Source organism: Phasianus colchicus, chromosome 1 (assembly GCF_987193195.1).
Source record: "Phasianus colchicus chromosome 1, bPhaCol1.hap1.1, whole genome shotgun sequence".
Taxonomy (NCBI): domain Eukaryota; kingdom Metazoa; phylum Chordata; class Aves; order Galliformes; family Phasianidae; genus Phasianus; species Phasianus colchicus.
Window position 1 is genome coordinate 173433734 of NC_143436.1, and position 22133 is coordinate 173455866.

Consider the following 22133-nt stretch of genomic DNA (forward strand, 5'->3'; position numbering starts at 1 on the left):
GCTACATATCAGTACTGTGGTAAGCAGAAAGGCCCATGAAAACGTGCATTTGGCAAACGCGGAAGGACAGCTCAAGCACCAGTGTAGAATAATTGCTTCCTCTGAGTCTCCTAGAAAGCTCCTGCTGAGCCTGAGATTTACATGATGAGAAAAAGAAATAGGACCCATTTCAACCTTCCATTGTTTTGCAGAAGGAAATACTGCTCCAAGCTTTCTTAGAGACCTTGTATTTCCATGAAATCATGTTTTTAAAGAGCAGAAGATGTTAAAGAAGATCTGTGAGGTGCAAATACACAATCAAAGCCTTCTGTGGGAAGAGATTCCTAGAAAGACATGGAGTCAGCAAGTTCAGTTCCCTGGCTAGTTAACTTCTGCTGATCTGTGTTATGTAGATTAGCAAAGGCGTGATCTGGTTGGTTGGTTGTCTGTTTTTTTTTTCAGGGAGACCAATTACACCTAACCTTGGGGGAAAAAAAAAACAAAAAAACCCATGTTTTGTGGAGGTGTGGTCTATTCCTTCCTCTGGACATCTCAGGAACATTTTTCCTGGAACATTTTGATTTGATGACAAGAAAATAAAATATCCAACTAGCAATTCTGCTCTAACCCAAAGAAAAGAGGCTAAGAGCTGACCAAACTTATCTCATAGTGGACAGGCTTCAATGGGGAAATTTTCCAAACCATGACAGACAGAAACAAATAAATGAATTGCTTTTTTTTGTTTGTTTGTTTAATTTAACTGTGATGGAGATTGTATGCTAACTGCCTTTTCTGAAAGCGCTTTTCAGGACTGCATACAGGAAAACAGAGAGAGTGGTGAGGTGCTGGAACAGGTTGTCTAGAAAGGTTGTGGATACTCCATCCCTGAAGATGTTCATGACAGGTTGGATGGGGCCCTAGGCAACCTGGTCTAGTACCAGATCTGGAGGTTGTGGCAGGGGGTTGGAACTTGATGATACTTGGGGTCCCTTCCAACCCAAGCCATTCTATGATTCTATGAAAACAATTAACGGTTTTCTGCTTAGCACCATCTTGTGCTGACTTGTCTATTGCCAAAGAATGCAGCGTAAGGGAGAGAAGCACACTCAGTCTCATCAGGCAAATGCACGGTGTACTGAGTAACATGCTCTGGTGTTTGGGCTGGGTTGTTAGATTGGTTATCTCACAACTCTTTCAGAGCATTATCATTCAGAGCAGAGATTGCCAGAATATGTTATTCATTAACCAGAACAACAAAAAGCTGTATCAGCAATAGTGCAGTTAAGTGCATTTTGATTAGGAATAAGAGGAATAGCAAAAATATTATAATTTGTGGTTACATGTTGACAAAGTCAACAGATTGTTATGTTCACTATTCTACAGCCTGCAAAGCTCTCTCCAGCGTTAGCCTTTGCAGGAAGCAACGAGTGAAATTAGAAATGTTGGCTGTGTAAACATCTGAGTTTACTTCAATTAGCTGCTTTTGCAAAAATATGAGAGGGTAAAAATTTGTGTTTGAAACCCAGCCATCTCAGTGGCTGTGGGCTCTCTATCTCAGCCCTGTGGAGTGCTATCAGTGTTGCCAACAGTCCTGCTCCATATATAGCTCACAGCCGTGCACAGTTCATCCTCAGAGCATTTCTTTGCAAGTGTTGCCCTCTCTCCTTACCCCTAAACAGGCGGTATGCTTTACTCTTTGCCCACAGTTGTTATGTAGCACAGAGTGTGTGCTGTTATTCAAACCTTCGGGTGGAATGGCCACCACAAGACATGGGGCTACATGGCTATGCCCCCACACCTGGGGCTAGATTTCATCTTGGACTGAGCTTCTAACACTGTTTATGTACTCCCAGCTTAGAGTAAAGACTGACAAAAACCATAGTCACTTTTTCCATTTGCTTTCCACAGTTCTTGGATTAGATGCTGTGGGAACAGACGAGGTTTCATAAAGAAAAACTCTGCATCCTGCCAAAAGCCCTCTCTCATCAGAAAAACAAAACAAAACAAAACAAAATTAAATTAAGAAACACAGAATGAAACCATTTCAATGGCTTCCAAGTGTTCTGATTTTCTAATGATTCTAATTTTAAAGAACAGTCTTTTCAAAGCCTATGGATGGTCGTGAACTGAAGCGAAGAGCAGAATTTCCCCCTATATTCATGGCAGTCTGAAGCCCAGAGAGAAAGAAAGAGGTTTCTCTGATAAACTGTGGTTCTAAACAAGTTCTTACAGTGGGTTACACAAAGGGCTGGTGGCCAAGACAGCTTGTGGTTTCTCTAGAGCCAAACCTCCACTGTCTGCCTGGACAAGATGGTGAGGGATTTCACACCCACCTCTGAAAATGCCCTCCTGGAACAGGCAGAGATATATGCAAGGAGGGAAAGTATAATGAAATATTCCCCTGGAGAAGCTGTGTTTTCCCAGTGTGGAAGTAAAGTTAGTGCTGCTATGAGAACGCCTGCAGACAGTGTTCAACTTTTGGGGAGAAAATCATTTGAAAATGCTATGACACAGTCGCACAGCAAGAGATCTATCTGAGAATACATCCAAAAAAATTTTAGTTACTATAACAACAAAAAAAGGTTTCGTGATCAAAAATTATTAAAAGAAATATTTCCTCTGTTTTTTCTACCACTTAAATCCTGTCTAGTAAAATCTGCAGTAATCTGAAAACAGTCTGTGTCAAATGACAGCTAAATAAAAGAAAAAGAAACAGATAAAGGAAAGATAGATTAGCTTAAAATTAGTTTAAATCAATACCTCTCTATTAGTTACCAGGCAATAGAATGAGTTTGATATGCCACTGTAAGTCTGAGGAAACACCTGAAGGTAAAACATGAGTTTACTAATTGAGGGGGAACTGGGAAGAATTGTGTAAGTACTACTTCTAACATGCATAAGCCTCATTAAAGATAGCTTTGTGAAAACTTTCCTTTAAAGGCCTTTATTAATCTTCAGTGTAATACACAGCACACAAACTTGCTGTCCTTTTTACACTTTCAGTTTCTTTGATGTTCAGTGGCATCTTCTGGGAAATGAGTCAGACCTCCTAAAATTAGCACCAGATTACACTGGAATGTCAGTGCAAAGAAGCAACACCTCAAAAACCCTCGAGGGATATCCTGCTTCCCTGCTCTATTTTCACAGAAATTGATGCTTACATCCACTTTGAATCCAACCTACCTTCCATGTGGGAGAAAGGATTTGGTAGCCACATATCTTACCTTCTGCAGACAAAAGTGGGAGATGCTTTCTTCGTCTAGAAAAGACCCAATCTTCAGGACTGAAGGTCACTGAGGAGAAATTTCATAGTAGGATCAAATGATTTTCTGCCTGGATGTTTGAGTAAAGAGGCTTGTATTTTTAAAAGAGCAATTCCCAGCAGATCTACCTTCCAGTAATTTTCCCACAGCCCACCCAGACTTACTCACCAGTGCTGTCCATTTAAGAGTCACCATAGATTTAAGTATAGTACTTTAGTGAAAAACCTACAATTTTCTGAAAGCTAGGAATTTACATGACAATTTTCTCTGTTACCTGGTACCATAAATTTTCACATGGTTTGGAGAAGAGTTACATTTTTTCGACAGCAGTGTGTAAAACAAGCCACTTTTTGGACAGCCATGCATATTTTTCTGAGCACAGCATGCTGTTCATTACTGGCAAAACATAAGCGTGTGATGACTATACTGAAAAACAGTGAGGATTTGCTCTATCAAATAGTGTTACTGTTGCCTTTGTTTGTCACCCGCACAGCCGTGAAAACTCCCACATCTGAGGACACAGCTGGATGAGAGCTATTGATTCAGCATCCTTCCTGCCACACCTAGGTAGATTTCAAGCTGTCTCTCATTAGCCAAAACCTAGTACTTCTCGTTAGATCATGTCTAGACATAGTCTAGACCAGGTCCAGTCCCCATAGTCAGGTACTCACCCCAGACCTCAAGCCCACATATCCATATGCAATCCTCTCATCCAGATGGGTATGAGCCCACCTACACCCCTTTTCCACCCACATGCCTTGTTATTCTCATAGTAGAAACCTGAATTCCCTGGGCAGAAGACTTACCACCCCCATCAGCTGAAGATATATGACTGAGGGAGAGGCCAGGACTCTGGAGAGAGCTGATCTGTCCAAGATCAAGGTTACCAAACCAGATTAATGAGATGCAGGGAAAAAGCAAGCCAAGTTGAATTAGTCTTCAGGTATCTATGGTCATTTTTGATTACTTATAGTACTGAAGACACAGGGCTGACAGACAGAAGAAGCAGCTGTGGATGACCCAAGGTCTCTGACATCATACTAGATACCTAAACTAAGGCATTCAAAGCCATATCATAAATTTTGAAAACTAGTTAAAATTTTTGCAAAACGGACGTTTCCTGCGGAATGCATGATGGAAAAGAGTGTGAAGTAGATTATCTCCCCTAATGTAAGGACTTCTATTGCTTACTCTTGGTTCCTCTGACAAACATGCCCCAAACTCATCAATAAAATTTTCAACCCATAATTTACCGTGATTTATGTATGTGCAACACATACACTTTTATTCTTTTCCATTCAGCACCCCAACGGAGCCAGGATCACTTGCACTTACTTCCAATCAAAACTGCAAAGTATCAATGCCCAGCTAAAGTGCCGTAAGATACATAAAGCATAGCATCTATGAAACATAAAATTCAAGCTTGTTTCTCTAGTCTGGACCAAGACAGCCTTATCATTTTTCACAGAATACTGTGCATAATTAGGGCTGAAAGCTCTAGGTGCTTTCTGCTACTCTATTAATGTAAAGAATGGACAAAGTTGTCTTAGCTGTCCATTATCTGCACAAGATCAGGTCAGATCAGACCAGTGCTCTTAATCAGAGCATGGTAGATTCTGGGGCAGAATACACGGTGAAGTTACAGACATTTAGCAGCAGAATTCTATCTGAGTTAGGCACTAGTCTTCAGTTTAGTCTTTGCTGATGATGATCTATGCCTTGGGAGTATATAACACTTTAGCATAGTATATATATCACAGAAATCACAGAAATCACAGAAACACCAAGGTTGGAAAAGACCTACAAGATCATCCAGTCCAACCATCCACCTGTCACCAATAGCTCTCACTAAACCATGGCCCTCAACACAAAATCCAAACGTTCCTTGAACACCTCCAGGGTCGGTGACTCCACCACCTCCATGGGCAGCCCATTCCAGTGCCTGACCACTCTTTCAGAAAAGCAGTATTTCCTAACATCCAGCCTGAATCTCCCCTGGCGCAGCTTGAAGCCATTCCCTCTGGTCCTATCACCAGTTACACGAGAGAAGAGGCCGACCCCCAGCTCAATACAACCTCCCTTCAGGTAGTTATAGAGAGCAATAAGGTCTCCCCTGAGCCTCCTCTTCTCCAGACTGAACAATCCCAGCTCCCTCAGCCGCTCCTCATAAGGCCTGTGCTCCAGACCCCTCACCAGCTTTGCTGCCCTTCTTTGAAGCCGCTCCAGGGCCTCAATGTCTTTCTTGCAGTGAGGGGCCCAGAACTGGACACAGTACTCGAGGTGCGGCCTCACCAGAGCTGAGTACAGGGGGACAATCACTTCCCTGTTCCTGCTGGCAACACTGTACCTGATGCAAGCCAGGATGCCATTGGCCTTCTTGGCCACCTGGGCACACTGCTGGCTCATGTTCAGCCAAGCATCAATCAATACCCCCAGGTCCATTTCCTCTATTCATCTTCCAGCCACTCCGCCCCAAGCCTGTAGCGTTGCCTGGGGTTGTTGTGACCAAAGTGCAGGAACCGGCATTTGGCCATTTTGAAAAATCTCTTGTTGAGATTGCCATTTGAAATGACAGTCTCAACAAGATGTTATGCTGCAGGGGAAGGGTGCTGTTTACTTTATTCAACTGTATCTCAGCTTTTTTCAGAATTCAAAACTTTATAAAATATATACTGTGGACTTTATGTTATTAATGATAATTTTTTTAAGAAATGTTTTTTATCCAAACTACATACACAGGAGCAAACAGCAGAACTCTTCAGGTAAAATAAATGTTTCAAAGTTACATCTCATCAACATTTTACAATGAAATTTTTACTAGTTGCTTATAGAAAATGAAAGCCCGAGAGATGGCAACAGAGAAGATACAGAAATACTACTTAATATTTCAGCATAAATAGTTTCTGTTATAAATGATCCAGGAGTGAGTAGGATGCAAAGTGTCAAATGAGCTCCAGCTGAGAATTTACTTTTTAAAAAATGCGACTATCCTGCTGTAAAAAGCAGTGTCATATGATTCAATGCTTACTAGATCGAACACGTTGAATGCTAAATGAATATGTACATGTTTTAGGTTTGGGTTGTTTTTTTGTTGTTGTTGCTGTTTTTCTCTAGCACAAATGGAAAAAAAAAACCATGCAACAGTTAGCCAGGCTGGATTAATTCAGGTGCCAATGTTTAAGCTAGAAATTATGATCAAAATGGAACATAGAAGTATGGCTTTTTCTTGAGCATCTACAGACTCCAGTTCTCCCTCCAAGAGAAATCAAGGGTTCATTGCTGGAGAGATGTAAGTCTAAGGAAGCCTCCTCAGAGGAAGCTGATATGATGCAGATTTATGCTTCTTTTTAGCATGTTCATACGTATATCTTCAGATTATTTTAACTGACTGATAACAATAAGACAATTCCTTCTATAAACAAATTTAGAAGAATGAAACAGATTTTGGAAGAGCAAAATAGAAAGTTGAAAGATATACTCATGAACAACATTGTAAGAATGTAAAGATGGACCATAAGTAGAAGTTAAAGGGCATAGAGAACTACCACATTTGCATTTGGGTCTACAGTGGACTGCCAAATCTCTCTGCTTATTCTTCCTTAGAAGGGAAGGAAGGAAAAAAATAGTTATCAATGTTTCACTGATTGAAAGTAGCGTAAGGACTTGTTTTGGCATAAACCATGGCATCTGTCCAGTTTTATTCTTGCTCTCCTATGTGATTATTGCAGTACAATTTGAGCTCCTTTCACTTGGATAGAAAGGGCCATGCACTGTTTTATATTTTTCTCATCAGCTCTCCAGGAGCATAAAAGAGCAGAGTCAGAAACAGGTCAGTTTTGTCCTATTTGAATTTGGGTTTTATTTAGTTTGACATTTGAATTTTCTTAGGGAGTTGTTTATTTTCATGTTGTATTAGGTTATTCTTTAAAATACATGGTGACGTGTTTATCTGAGAAAAAGCTCATTTGAAATAACAAAATATACTGAGATTGCTAATGATCCTTAGTTCCCCAATGACTTCTTTCCAAATCCTCAGACTGCCAGGAAAAGTTCGAGTGTTGCATTGTGCAGAGAAGCACATCATCAACCTAGAGATTTAGGACAGCTTTTAGCTATCCCAGGCCTAAGTCACTAAGTATTTCAATGAGCTCTTAAAACCAGCGACAAATGCCATTAGGAAGCCAGGATTTGTCTGAAGGACAAGTTTGGCCCCTCTACAACTGAGGACACAAGCAGCAGTAAACTTCATTATTTCAGACATCCTCAGAGCCAAAAAGATTCATGTCCAGATAAGTAACATTGCTGTAGTGAATAAAAAATACAATAAAATCATGATTAACTACCTTAACATTCAAACTGCTTGAACATTATTGCACCATGTAACAAATATGCCTGATTCAGAGAGAGATTTTTTTTCCCTGGCATAGCCTCCCAGCTGCTAATCAATAACGGTTTAGGATGTACCTGAGCCAAATGTCATATTTTGATTATGAATTTTATTCGCTATCTGAGGATTTATCCTCCACAAGCTAGTTGAACTATTTTTGTTACTGTGTCTAACTTAGCCTTCTGTCATTTCAAACATTTCATGATTTACTTGTTCATTATATAAAAAGTGACTTCCTTCTGTTTATCTTGCAGCTACTGCCTATTAAGAAAAAAATAAAAAATAAATAAAATAAAAAAAAAAATAAAGGAAGATATTGTGGCTGGCAAGCTGTACAGAGAAAAAGGATCTGGGCTGTTGGTCGACACTAAGCTAAACATGAGCCAGCAGTGTGCCCCGTTGGTCAAGGAGACCAATGGCATCCTGGCTTGTATCAGAAATAGCACAGCCAACAGGAGGTGATCATCCTCCTGTACTCTCAGTCTGTGAGGCCACATCTCAAGTACTGTGTTCAGTTTTGGGCCCCTCACTACAACAAAGATATCAAGGCCCCAGAGTGTGTCCAAAGAAGGGCAACAAAGCTGTGAAGGTCTGGAGCACAAGATTGATAGGGAGTGGCTGAGGGAACTGGTATTGTTAATTCTGGAGGAGGCTTAGGGGAGACTTTATTGCTCTCTGTAATCACCTGAAAGGAGGTTATGGCAAGGTGGGGGTCTTCTTTTCTGTAATTTTTCCTGTTACGGTTCTTAGGATGACCTACCTTACCATGACAGAAGGAAGGAAAGTTATTTTTAAACTACAAATTGAATTGACCAACAAACCCTAGATATCCTCCAAGAAGAAAAGAACTCCCACAAAAACAGTGTCAAAGAGTCACTGTGGATTTTTCAGCATTCTTGGCCTTCCATCCATCCCTGACTTGCTCTTGCTCATCTTCAAGCTCCTGAATGTCCCAGTACACTCTGTAATTTTCCTCCTGCAGTGCTTTGACTGGAGGTGCTCACAGATAGTTCTAACACAGTGTGGATGTAATGTTGGGTCTAGAGCTATGTGAGAAAGTTGAGAATACCCTTGTCAAGCACCCCTCTCCAGGCTTGGGAGCTGAATGTGGGCTTAGACACAGCACACAGTCCTTGCCCACAGTGCATTGTAGAGATGCTGTGCTTGGCCTTTTGTCATCCTGATCTCATCCCCGATCTGCTCACCTGCCTTCCCAGCTTGGCCTCAGCTTAAGTATATCACCATGAACTTGTCTGGCATTCAAAGCCATTGTATACCCGGTTACTATTCCCAGACTTACTCTGCTCTTCTTACTTGGATACCATGGGATGGAGCTCCTTCTCCCTGCTCCAGGCTCACCTTCTGCAGAGCAGCCTAACTCCTGCTCTCGACAGGCACGAAAATGTTGAAATAGGTAAGATGACTGGGTAAGATAAGTAGATAAATAACAGTGAACACCACAAGTGCAAGACCAAATGCTAGAGCAGTGGGCCTCTTTCACTACGCAGAACATAAGTCTTTCAAAGAATACTTCTTGAAGTAAGATACCTCATAGTTAGGACTGTCAAAAACCTTCAGATAGACCTGACAGATTAGCATGAATACAAGTCCTCTGCTCAGTGTTAGGAAAATTTATCTGTTTCATTCCACATACATGAAATCATTTCCATGAGACAATGAGCTAAAATATAAGCAAATATTAATGGATATGAAAGCGGTGCTCTGCCAGCTACCTCTGTAAAACTGTTGTAGAACAAAGTATGTTATAAAGATTGTCAGATAGCTAAAAATTACATAACTAAGATAGGTTTCCATAGTGGTTTTAGGTGATTCACAGTCCTGTCACTTTTTAATCTTTTGGCAGGCAAACCTTACTAGTTAAAAGAGCTTTTGAAGAAGTCTTTATACACGGTTCAAGGAAAACCTCTTGCTGGAGTGGCTAAATCATTATAAATTCAAGGCCTTTCCTCTTGATGTGGAATCTTAACTAAGTGTATAGTCCCAAGATAGTATAAACATCCAGTGTAAGACTAGGAGAACTGTCTTTCTTTTCTAATAACTCATCTGGAATCCAGGTGGAATATAGCAGATACAAAACAAGGCCTAAGTATTCTAAATGTTTTCTCAAGAATCAGTTTAAAGAGATACTGTTTGTCACATTATAAGAAAGGACTACTTTCAAATTGAAATCTGTCGTATCAGAGCCCTAAGCTCCACATTCCACAATACTCCATGAAAAGTTGAGGGGAGGTTCCCTGTCTTTTTTGACAGCAAGTTTCCATTATTCTTAACAGCACAGAAGTTTAAAAAGAGCACTGGAGGAGGGAAGATAAGAACAAAGGGAAAAATAACTCGAAAATATTCCATTCCTTCTTTGAAGGACTTACCAAAATTTCAGCACCCAAACTTTTTCTTCATTTCCCCTTATTTCAATTACACATGCAATAAATTCTTAAAAACTTACACACCTAAACTAAATTTTTACTTAAAGAGTATTAAGTTTTTCTATTACTGATTCTCAGTATTTTTTCTAAGGCTTTACAGACAACTAACTTAATAGCATTTTAAATGACTTAAGTAAAGTGGTAGTCTCGATGCCTTAGTAAAAGGTTAATGTTGGCTTCACTGCTATTGTCTGGCCAAGCCCCAAAGTAGTTTGTGTAATACTGAAGGAGACAGGCAATAACTTTATAATTAGGAATCAAATTTCTTAGTAAGAATTTAGTGTTTTACTGGAAAATGTGGTTTTCTGCTCATAAGAACTGGCATCTGCATTTCTTCTGACATTTAACTTACAATGACCAATTCTTGTATTAAAAAGTTTACTCCCACCTCATTCCCCACCTCACCACCTTCTCTTTTGCCTGTCCAGACCACCACAAGTAAGCAAAGTTTTTTAGAATAACTGAAATCATGAGGACTGATGGTTTTTTTTTTTTTGTTTTGTTTTGTTTTTTAATATCTAGGCAGATAAGTATTTTAAGAATGCAGACGTGTGCTTTCACTAGCTGGAATTATTTTCAAGGTCATACAATGCAAAAGAAATCATGCAAGAAAAAATAATACATAATGATGATGAGTCACATTACTTTGGAACGGTCTAGAAAGCCATCAAACCTCATTACTTCCCACTGGTAAATATTTTGTAGTATACTTCATATTTGTCTACCACAGTAAATTTAATCTATGAGGCACAATAACTTCTTAATTATAACTTACTTAGCCTGGAATTAGTCTGAATTTGAGAACAATTACTTGCTGCAAATGCCCCTTAAGTTTATATAAAACTAATATTTTCCTCTCTTTCTAGTGAATAAACATAAATCTTTCCATCACAGACTACTAGTCTGTCAGAAAAACAAAACAACACATTACAGCATATGTACATCTTTTGCTCACATGATAAAAGCAAACTAGAAAAGGAAACATATCAATTAAAACTCTTGTTATATACAGATCAGTAACTCAGTATATAGCTGCTGCTGCATGTTTCATATATATGGACGTATACTCCTTGCATCTGTAATTTTCCCCACAAAAGTAGGTTAGCACCTCCCAGTGGGTCTTCTAGATATGACCGAAACTGGATCAAAAAGTGTCCAAAGTCCATGCTGTTGGTTACCACAAAGAACCGGAAGACCAGCATTTGGAAGACATCCTATCCTTAGGGCATAGAATCAACCCAAATTTTGCTGGTGAATGTAGTCATATATGAGTCAGCTGCACAGAGCAGGGACACTCCCAAGCCCTACATTTTGGCTTGTTCTGAAAATAGTCTAATGGAATCTCTTCACAATAACCCTGTTACGTAGTGCCTTTCAGTAATCATGTACAGATGTTCATTAGCTTGTTATTGTCTGTATTAACACAGTGATTGAAAGTCTCAAGCAACATGAAGGGCCTCTTATGGGAGATTATATTTTTCATTATGAGAGAAAAGTCCAACTCTGAAGGTCTGAATTAGAATTAAAGCACTCTGATTCCTGAAGGGATACGTCACAAAACAGTACCACTGTCACAACTTCCACCCCAGAAGTCTACTTTGTCTCCAGCAGAAGGAAAAAGCCGTGCTAAACTCACAAATCTCCCTCTGAGCTGCTCCAGTAAAGGCTGTGGTATTTCAGGCAGGCCAAAGCTAGTGATGCTTTACTTTAAAACATGACTCCGCAAATTTTGCCACTTCAACAGCTGGTAAAAAACGAGTTCAGCTGTCCTCACTTCGGAGAGGGCGTGAGGGAACAGAGGGCAACCTCATAACCCATTTTGCTTTCTGCTCCTTTCTTTCTGAACCGAGGCTCAAAGTAGAACAGACTGACAAGCAACGGGAGGGAAGACGGCTTTCCTGCAGACGCAGCTGGAGAGCGTCAGTGGTTAGGGGTAACATTTAGAATCCAGATTTTAGACTGACATCTCAGTTTTGTATCAGAGTATCCTTCTAGAGCATATGGCATCCTCATGAATTAGTTGGTGGTAATTTAAGTTCTGCTCTGTTTAGAATTACGAATAATGAACACTGATGAATGATGAACACTCATCTCATTTAACTCTATCTCCCTAGGTAAGTAAGTACATTAGTAGCATGAGTTCCTGCTATAGGCAGTATAATTCCCTTCATGCGTTGTTAAGTGTGGCTAAACAGGTGCTTTCATGCAACTGAAACCTGAACTGCCACCAGAAGCGGTTCCTGCATACCTCTATGGAGACACAAAGGATGCGGGACCCTGACCCTGTTCACTCCAGTGGCTGCTAAAAGAGACACAAAAGGAACAATGGAATAAATGAAGCATGAGGGGTCACCTCCTTCAGCAGTAGACAAAAGGTATATTAGCTTAAAGCAGGATTCTACCATGACCTCCACCACCTCTCTCCACTGACTGCCAAGGAAGTTTAAGTAACTAGTTCATACTAGGTTGTCTGTGAGGCAGAAATTAATCCTTTCTGCTGTAATTAAATGCATTTCATATTAAGTCTGATCAATCCAGCTGTGCTTCAGCCAGTGGCAAAACCCTGCAACCTTCAGTGGTTTTAAAACATAAATAAATGATTGTTTACAAGGGTGGATAGTGATAGGACAAGGGGGAATTGTTTTAAACTGAGACAGGGGAGGTTTAGGTTAGATATTAGGAGGAAGTTTTTCACATAGAGGGTGGTGACACACTGGAACAGGTTGCCCAAGGAGGTTGTGGATGCCCCATCCCTGGAGGCATTCAAGGCCAGGCTGGATGTGGCTCTGGGCAGCCTGGTCTGGTGGTTGGCAACCCTGCACATAGCAGGGGATTTAAACTAGATGATCTTTGTGGTCCTTTTCAACCCAGGCCATTCTGTGATTCTATGATTCTGTGATCAAGTTTTGTGTACCTGCACATAGTCCCAGTGGTGAAAATGTACACAAAGAAAAGGTAGAATTGTATTTTTTTTTTTTTTACTTTGGTTAGATATTGTGGCATAGAAAAATATCTTAACACATAGCATAAGAATAACAAAGTGTGCAAATTATCGAGAACTATACAAAAACAGTTACACACTGTGTTTATGACAATAATATGAGTCACAAAAACTCTCATAGAAGGTATAAGAACAGATTCAGTTCATTTTTAATATGGTCATTTTTCATCCGTTCATTGCTCTAATCACTTCATCTTTACAGGTACAAGTGTACCTGTAATCGCATTTAAGATTTACATATTTAACTCATTGGACATCTGTCAGTTTCTTTCAGTTTAGCTTGTCTGATACACTCATCTAAATGTTTCCATATGTCAATGACTTCATTCTAGTAAACACAGAAAAGGAATGACAGCACCAATGAATATTGCTAAGCTTCTTCCAGAACAAAATTTCTGTAGCACAAAAAATCAAATACTATAAAAGAATTACTTGGAATCAGTCATAAGAAACAGCTGCATAGTTCCACCGAGCAGATTAAAGCAACATAGCTAATGTTGGAACAACTTGGGCTATGACTCAATGGAGAAGCAGACTGTGAATGTTCAGACTACTTCTTAGCCTCTGCTTTCAGTATTACACATAGTAGTGTTTATAGCAGCAGCCTGCCATTCTTTTGCTCAAAGCAGTTACCTACTGTTGTTCATCCAGAAACCCTAGAGAAATACATACTAATGCAAAGGACACAGGAAACCAGTAAGCATCTCCACACTCCAAAGTTCATTTCTGTTCAAATAGAAGGCAAAAAGAGAGCTTAAAACAATCCTGCCGGAATTTTTACCACTTCTCTGCCAGAAATATAAACATCTGCATTCACAAAAGTGAAGAGAGCTGAAGAAGCTATGCAATATCTTCTTGAATACTCAAATCGCTGATTCACCTCAGTATTTGGCCATGCCTCACCCTCTGTCACTATGGACTTTGATATCACTATGTTAATATGATGTCAAATCTAGCTTACTTTATTGAATGTTGATTTTGTAATAAATAATCAATAATATAGACATGGGATCCACCTCACTTAACTTCAGACCTCTATACTGAAACACTAGGTGTTGAAAAAATAGATATTTCTACAGCATGGGTTATCTGTCATCTTTGATGAACAATCCAAGATGACTGGGTCCTTTTAGGACTGATTTTTTCATACCATTGATTAGAGATGCATCTCATTGTTTTCCACCTACTCAAAAATGTACTAATTTGAACTAATCTGAACAGCCAGGTGCCCTCAACAGTCAGTGGGGAAAGACTGTACTGGGCCCTGATCTATGTCAAGTAACAGTGTTCAGAAAGATCACTCCTATGGGTGCACTCAGATTCCTCTTCAAAAACCTCTCAGTCCCAGAAATGCCTACAGATCCAAACCACCAATACCCCATAGCTTTCACAGGCGGGCTCAGAAGTCCCAGTACTTGTTATTTCTTTTATGCAATGATCAGAGAGAGGCAAATGACAGCCAGTCTCTGAAATACCAAGGGGTAAAAAATGGAAATTATATGCATATCTTTGTCTTTTGCTTAAATGTTACAAGCTCATCCATTATCACTGCGTCTCACTGCCTGGAGAAAATAATGGATGAAAAGAAGCTGCCTGGAATATTAACCAGGAAAAAACATTTGATGGTGTGATACAAAGGATTTTTTCTAATACATTGTGGTATTGAAACACCAGTCTCAACATCAATCATGATTCCATAATTTCTGTTAAGTAAAGCAGCAGAAAACCCAAGGCTCGTACAGATCCTTTACACAATCTGTATATCAACAAGGAATGTCTCTTGATTCTGTAGCTCGTAAAAGAAACTCATCAATTTACAAGCAAGAAATCTGTGACACAGTGACTTGTTTTGCAGCCTTGCAAAGCCACTGAACCAACAACTTGCAAGCCACTGAACCAACAACTGTGTGTGGCTGCTGTGTGAACAACCCATTCAAGGAGCTAGAATCAGCTTAATTAATGACAAAGCTAAGTATTAACGCATCACCTCCATGAAGTCAGCTCCACTGCTTTCTTGTCTGCTTCTGCCTCAAGCTACGATAGTAACTCTAATTTAAGGCACTTATAGAACTAGAACCTGATAGACTCAGACTGAAATGCAAATACACAATCTGCAGAAACACAGCAAATGGAAAAATGCCTTCAGGTAGACTGCAAAAAAGGATTCTTGATAGTGGATTGCATGTATTAAAACAAGCCCCAGTTTTTGAACACTTCGCTAAAAATACAAAGCCTGTCAATTTACTGAAACTTTCACAAGAATGTAAAAAGAGAGAAAAGTAGAACTTGGGTTCCACTGAAGTAGAAAAACTAGACATGAAAGGAAGAGGGTATGCATTGGTGTATAAATCAGCGACACAGGCATAAAGAGACTAAGTATGCTCCCACCAAGAGAAAACCAGGTCTTAGTTTTAAATCTACATAATCTTTTATTAATTATTAGCATATATACTATATTAATTATTAGCCTGCATATTCATTACTTATATATTAGTATTTGTATTAATTAGTTGTTTGGTAGGTTTGTTGCAAGCAGTTCTAAAGATACAGGGATTAGAAAACTGCAAATTCAGGTGTGGCAGCTCATTTTATACCTTGTAAATCAACAAAAAGAGCATGGGATCTTCCTGTCCAAACTACAGCCTGCAGATTGTCTGCTACAGCTGCAACAGAAACATGCGCCCTGCCAACGGTAAGACTAGTTCACTGCTTTAGAGTCATAGAATCATAAAGGTTGGAAAAGATCTATAAGATCATCTAGTCCAACCATCTACCTACTACCAACACTGCTCACTAAACCGTGTCCCTCAGTGTCTCATCTACATGTTACTTAGACATTTCCAGGGACAGCGATTCCACCACCTCCCTGGGCAGCCTGTTCCAGTGCATCACCACTCTTTCAGAGGACAAGCTTTTTCTAATATCCAATCTGAACCTCCTCCAGTGCAACTTAAAGCCATTCCCTCTTGTCCTATTGCTCTTACCTGGGAGAAGAGGCTGACCCCCATCTCATCACAACCTCCCTTCAGGCAGTTGTAGAGAGCAATAAGGTCTCCCCTGAGCCTCCTCTTCTCCAGGCCAAACAATCCCAGCTCCCTCAACTGCTGCTCATAAGACTTGTGCTCCAGACCCTTCACAGCTTTGTTGCCCTTCTCTCCAGGGCCTTAACATCTTTCTTGTAATGAGTACCCAAAACTGGACACAGTACTCAAGGTGTAGTCTCGCCAGAGCTGAAAGGGTTACGATCCCTCCCTGCTCCTGCTGGCTATGCTATTTCTTATACAAGCCAGGATGTTTTGGCCTTTTTGGCCAGCACTGGGCACAGCACTGGCTCATGTTCAGCCGAGTGCTGACCAACACCCCCAGATCCTTTTGCCCTACGCAGCTTTCCAGCCATTCTGTCCCAAGTCTGTATTGTTGCATGGGGTTGTTGTGACTGAAGTGCAGGAATGGCCCGTGTTGTTGAAAAATAATTTTCTTGTGATCATCCCTCGTCTGTTTTTCCTAGTTTTTCACATCATGTTTCTTAATCATACACAGTACACAGAACTACGTATAATGTAGTTTGGCCTGCAGCCAAAATAACTTCCCACTCAAACATGAAATCACTAGAGGATGAAAAGACAGTGAGAAAGCCATACAGTGATTCAGCAGGAAACACACGATACACAGATGAATGTGAGTCAGACACAGAGGCTTCAGTGACAAAGGTTGACTTCTCCCCATTTCTCTGGGACAGATAAGTCAAAGAGTGTGCTCAGATGCATCCTATTCTCATAATGAAAATACAAAATGAAGAATGACGTTTCATTCATAAGACAATATGCATGGAATTAAAAATGCAATCTTAGTTAAAGCAGGTGCTAACACATTAAATACCCTAAAAATGAGAACAGTGTAGGTACCTAAGATCATAAGAACTGCCATTCCAGCTATGAAAGCAACTTCATAGAATCTTCTAACCTCTTTCCATCTTTTCCATCAGCACTTAATCCACCTCTTGCTGGGTTTGCAAAATAATTCTAGTTGGAAAATTTATCCGTTCAAAGCATATCTACTGCAATGATTAGCAGTGAATTTAAGGAAAACAACAGGAAAAGCTTAAGTATAGAGGGATCTTCTTTTAACAATATTTTCTTTGTTCCCACAATAATCAGTCCAGGGATAAGCTGGACCAAAGCTTATATTTACACCACCATTTCTAACAGTTACACAGGACATCTTTCATCCCTTTTACTTATGAGGACTGTTCATTTTAACTCTTTTTGTATAATGTTAAACTGTGCAAAGTCATTCTCTACTCAATCTCTCTACTAAATGGTATTCAGAAAGCATGGCAGTTAATAAATGGAAATGCCTTTTCCTCCTTTTAGCACTGCATACAACTGACTTAGTAAAGTTCAGAAGTTTCCCTCCATGTACAGACATATTTTATTTTTTCTTTCCACTTCTTTATTGCCATTTTATCATTTTTCCAATGAAGATGTTTTAAAACTTATGGACGAGGAGAAGGAAAATAAAAAATATATGAAAAAAAAAAAAAGGTTATTCTAAAACCAAAAGGAACAAAGAAAAAATAGTTCTGAATAAAAGAGCTCTAACATATTCAATCCACCTCTTGCTGAGTTTGCAAGATAATTCCAGTTGGAAAATTTATCTGTCCAAAGCATATCTACAGCATCTGTTATGCAAGCCATACATTATTTGCACAGTGCTGTTTTCTGGGAGCCAGGAAAGGAAAATTTATCAGTGGCAAAGCAGATATATAATGAGAGAAAAACTTAATCTGCTTTTTACTGAAACCTCATCCCTCCTTTATTAACTTTTGGGCTTTCCATTTAAGTGCTTGGCTAACTTTAATCCTTCTCCACATTTACAGCGTGATTATCATTCTTAAAGTGGGAATGATTGGAAAGTGATTTTTTTTCTAAAATATCTACTAGAAACATGAAACAACTGTCCCTTACTGGGTACATTTTGTATTGCTTTTTCTTTTAATTATAACAACTCCAAAGCAATGATATTAAGAGACAAACTTTACCACTTGATTCAAGTCAATTATATATTGTATGTACAATCGACCAGCTGCAGTAATCATATTTCTTTTACCTTGTATTTCAGCGTAGTCATTTCAGCACTGCTTAGCTTTAAAAATACCTTAAAAAACAAAACAAAACAAAACAAAACCTGCTAACAGGTCAAGAAGAGTTATTTTAGCTAACCAATTTTTTCTCATTCAGTTATATAGTAGTTTTTCTTAACTGTAGTAATGATAGTAATAAAATTAATAAATTACAAAATTAGTGAAAATTTGAAAAAATATAGAAATAGCAAATTTGAATATTCACCAAACAATACAATAAAGAATATTTTTAAAATGTTCTGCAGATAAATGCTGTGAAAAAAGATGCATTTTACACACAAGAGAAACCAGGCAGTATGTGATGCTGTCTGGCTATGACATGGACAGTGGGCTTTCCTCAGCCATAGCTGATAGCAGGAGCAATGCTTTGAGATAAATACTCCAGACAGTATAGCAGTGAAAGTGACCTCAGCTACAACATGATTTCTGATTTACTGGATCGTGTCACCATTCATTTTCTGTCAAATTCTTCGTTGCTCACTTTGCACACAGATTTCTGTGTCAGTGTCCACCTGTTCAGTATTTGGTTTACTCCACATTCACTGTCATGCATTATTTATTGTAGGCTATTCAACGCCATTCTGAAAACATCACTGAATTTTTTGGGGGTAATTTTTCATGGCTATTTCAGGTAACTGAAATTGTGTCTTGTCTCCTGGGTGCAATAAGGATTAAGTGCCTTTGATTTCCAGCTGTGAGTCCTTAGCACATCTACAATTTTATCCATAAGATCTCAGTCCGGGCAGCAGAATTGGCCACTTATTGGCCACCAGAAAATGATTTTTCCAGTGGCATAGCACAGTCATGACAGATATAGACAGATATAAAGGGCTCTCTACAATTGCAGTCAATAAAAACCTCTTCCTTCTTGGTAATATTTACTGAGAAACCTTCCAATTTCAGTAACAAGTTATGGTCCTTCACACTCCTGCAGATAAACATAATTTATTTCCTACAGAGGATGGTGAACCATTGCAAATATAGTGGTATATAGCATGGATAGCCTGTCCCACTAGACCTTGACAGATAGTTAAATAGAGACTATTGAGACAGTAGTGGGACAGCTAGCGAATAAACCTTTACTCCTTATGACATAGCCACAAGATGGCTTTCACTGTAAGAATGGTATCTCTTCAGACTTCTTGTTTGTCCTGTCAGCAGTCTTCTTTCAACACCTGGGACTGTGAGTGATTCAGCACTGAGACACTATTTGAGTGTTATCAGGTATAGGTCAACCAGCACTGAACTAAATCTTCAGCAAAATGATAAAAAAAAAAAAATCTATAAAAGTGTCTTTTTCTGTCAAGAATTGTAAACCTAGGTCTAGTCTCCGAAGTCCAGGAAGGCAGCCCTAATATCAGACAAGCACCAACTGAGGCATTTCTGTTAGTTCCTTATGTGGCTTTCTCCTCATTATTGTCATAAAATGTATACTTCTTCATATATTCCACAGTAAACTGTGCATTTGAAAGAGGTGGCTGATTGAAATGACATAAAGCTTATTTACTGTAAAAAGCACTGGTTTCAGACAGAAAAAACAGTGCCAAAGACTTCTCCAGCTTACATCTGGACCAACTTCAACAACTGATTTTTTGTCTAGCAATTCAGAATATTCTTTGCTGAGGAGAAGAGTGAGGTAATTTAATTAAGACTGTTCATTGTGTCTGCAGGAGTCTCTAGTTGCTGTCTACATCAGAATTGTTCAAGTTGCTTAAATGGTGAGAGTCAAATGAAAGGACATTCACTATTTGTAACTCCATCAGACAAATTGCATTGGTGGTAGAATCCTTCTTGAAAGCAAGTAATAATGACATTGATTACACAAGTTTAGAAAGATCCCAAAATTGCAAATAAGAATCACTTCACAAACAACTGAAATACAACACAGAGTGATACTTTTGATATATTATGTTATACTGTTCATAACGCGTTTTGAAAAGAAGAACACAGAGTTATAGAATATACAATTCAACTTTCTAACTAAAAACTTTATGACTATGTTTAACATTATATTGTTTGAATATGATCATTAACATAAAATAGAATTGTTTGTACAACATAAAGTTTAAAAGGCTGCGCAGAACCAGTGCCCAACTTTTGGGGCATGACAAACAAATCTGAAATGGATTAACAGAGAGGTGATTAGCAGGACAGTGAAGGGTAAAGGCTGGAATCAATTTCACATTGTAAAGACTACATTTTGGTACTCCCGTATCAGAACTAGGGTAAGATTTAGTGGCCTAAAGAGATTTGCATTGTGATGGACTATGAAAAACATTCACACAGTCCTAGCAGCTATGTCAAGAAACTTGCAGGAAAGTTGCTGAACAGCAGCTGAAGTCTGGGAACAAACCTCTCCCAACAAAACGGACACTAAAGTCATATGCTTAGACAATTAAATACTCCTCCAGCCTCTACAATCAAGAGAGCAATCCAGCTCATTTTAAAAGAAGTATCTATAAGTGATCAGCTTAAAAACCTTTTAAGACTGATGGGCTGTACTTGGGCAAATGAATCCCACTCCATTCACTATTAATTAGACATTTGTTTATTGTATGGGCACCTGAGACACATCAAGTGTATGCGGAAATTACTTTGGAGATGCAGAAACCTAAGTGTCTATAGTCTAAACATGATTCCCATCATGAAGGTACAAATAGAAAAATGATACATGAAAATACATAAGATTTTCAAACAGAAATTGCATGAGTGGTCTGGAGTTCCATAGAGATTACAAATGCTGTGAAAGGTTGGTATTCCACTTCCATGCCAACAAATCCTAAGCAAGAAATATCCATTCCTTACACTTATACACACTGGAAGCCATAACACACTTCTTATTTTCCATATCAAATATGATACTATTAGTACAGAAGACAAAAATCACAAAAAAAAATCAAATGTGCATCATGACATATCAAGGGCTTAGACTATAATTAAAAATACCAGCCAGTTGAGAAGTGTGTATGGCACGTAGAGGCAAAAATATACTACTCCTCGGGCAGCATTTTGTCCTACACATAGTAATTAACATTTCTTGTGAAATATAACAGAAACCTCAAATTGTGGAGGAGACCAAGTCAGTGAAAGGTGCATGGTGTTTCTTTCAGGGCTGCAGACCTTGGGCTGTCTGGTTTCTTCAGATAGCCTGAATGGTCATACAGCATTCCAAGACTGAGCTGAACTCACTATGAAAAAGTCCTTAGAATCATGAAGAGTGTGTGTGAGTACTGATAAGACATTTATTTTAAAATATAAAAGGAAATTACAGATCAATCACAATGGAACAAATTGGCTTTGTTCATGTAAGAAAGGGCCAAATACTCTTGATTTTAGAATAAGCTCAAGGCGTTGGAGTCTTTATCATTTACAGCATACTGTAAACCAATAATAACAAATGAACAAGAGAAGACAAAAAGCCAAATTGAACAGGAAGCAAATTCCCATAAGAAAGCTTTCTGGATTATCTACACAAAAAGATGCAGTGATTGTATTCTAGTTGGAACGCAACAAAACAAAAAATGGCTTTGAATCAATTTTCTTCTTAATAGACATACTTGAGGCTCATAAAGCTGAAAAGCAGAAGCTTCCAATGGCTGGAAATAAGAATATTCTCAATCAAAATTATGATCTGGTATATAAAACGAAGTTACATCAGAAGGACACTTGGCTTTCTTAACAGGTGATTTTTTCCATGCTATGTCAGTGTAGCAATATTTAATCTGATTTCTTTTCAGAACTACTTAAAAAAACCAATGCGCACCAATATTAATCTTACTGAACAAAGTTTTAAATTGACTTAAAAAAGAAGCATTTTGAAAAAAATTATCATTCTGAGGGAGAAAGAATAATAAAATACTGGTTCTTTCTGAGCTTGAGAAACCAAAGGGTCCTGCTTTCAAGTATAAATTTCATT

General features: G+C 38.8%; 1 long non-coding RNA gene across 4 annotated transcripts in view; it reads right to left on the bottom strand.

The window, feature by feature from the left end:
• The window catches only part of LOC116244230 (uncharacterized), a 73997-nt gene that overhangs the window by 41941 nt on the left and 9923 nt on the right, over positions 1–22133 (bottom strand). For all 4 annotated transcript variants that reach the window (XR_016462611.1, XR_016462610.1, XR_004170139.2 and 1 more), the window contains exon 2: positions 3204–3272. This is a non-coding gene — a long non-coding RNA (uncharacterized LOC116244230). The remainder of the gene's footprint in view (positions 1–3203; positions 3273–22133) is intronic.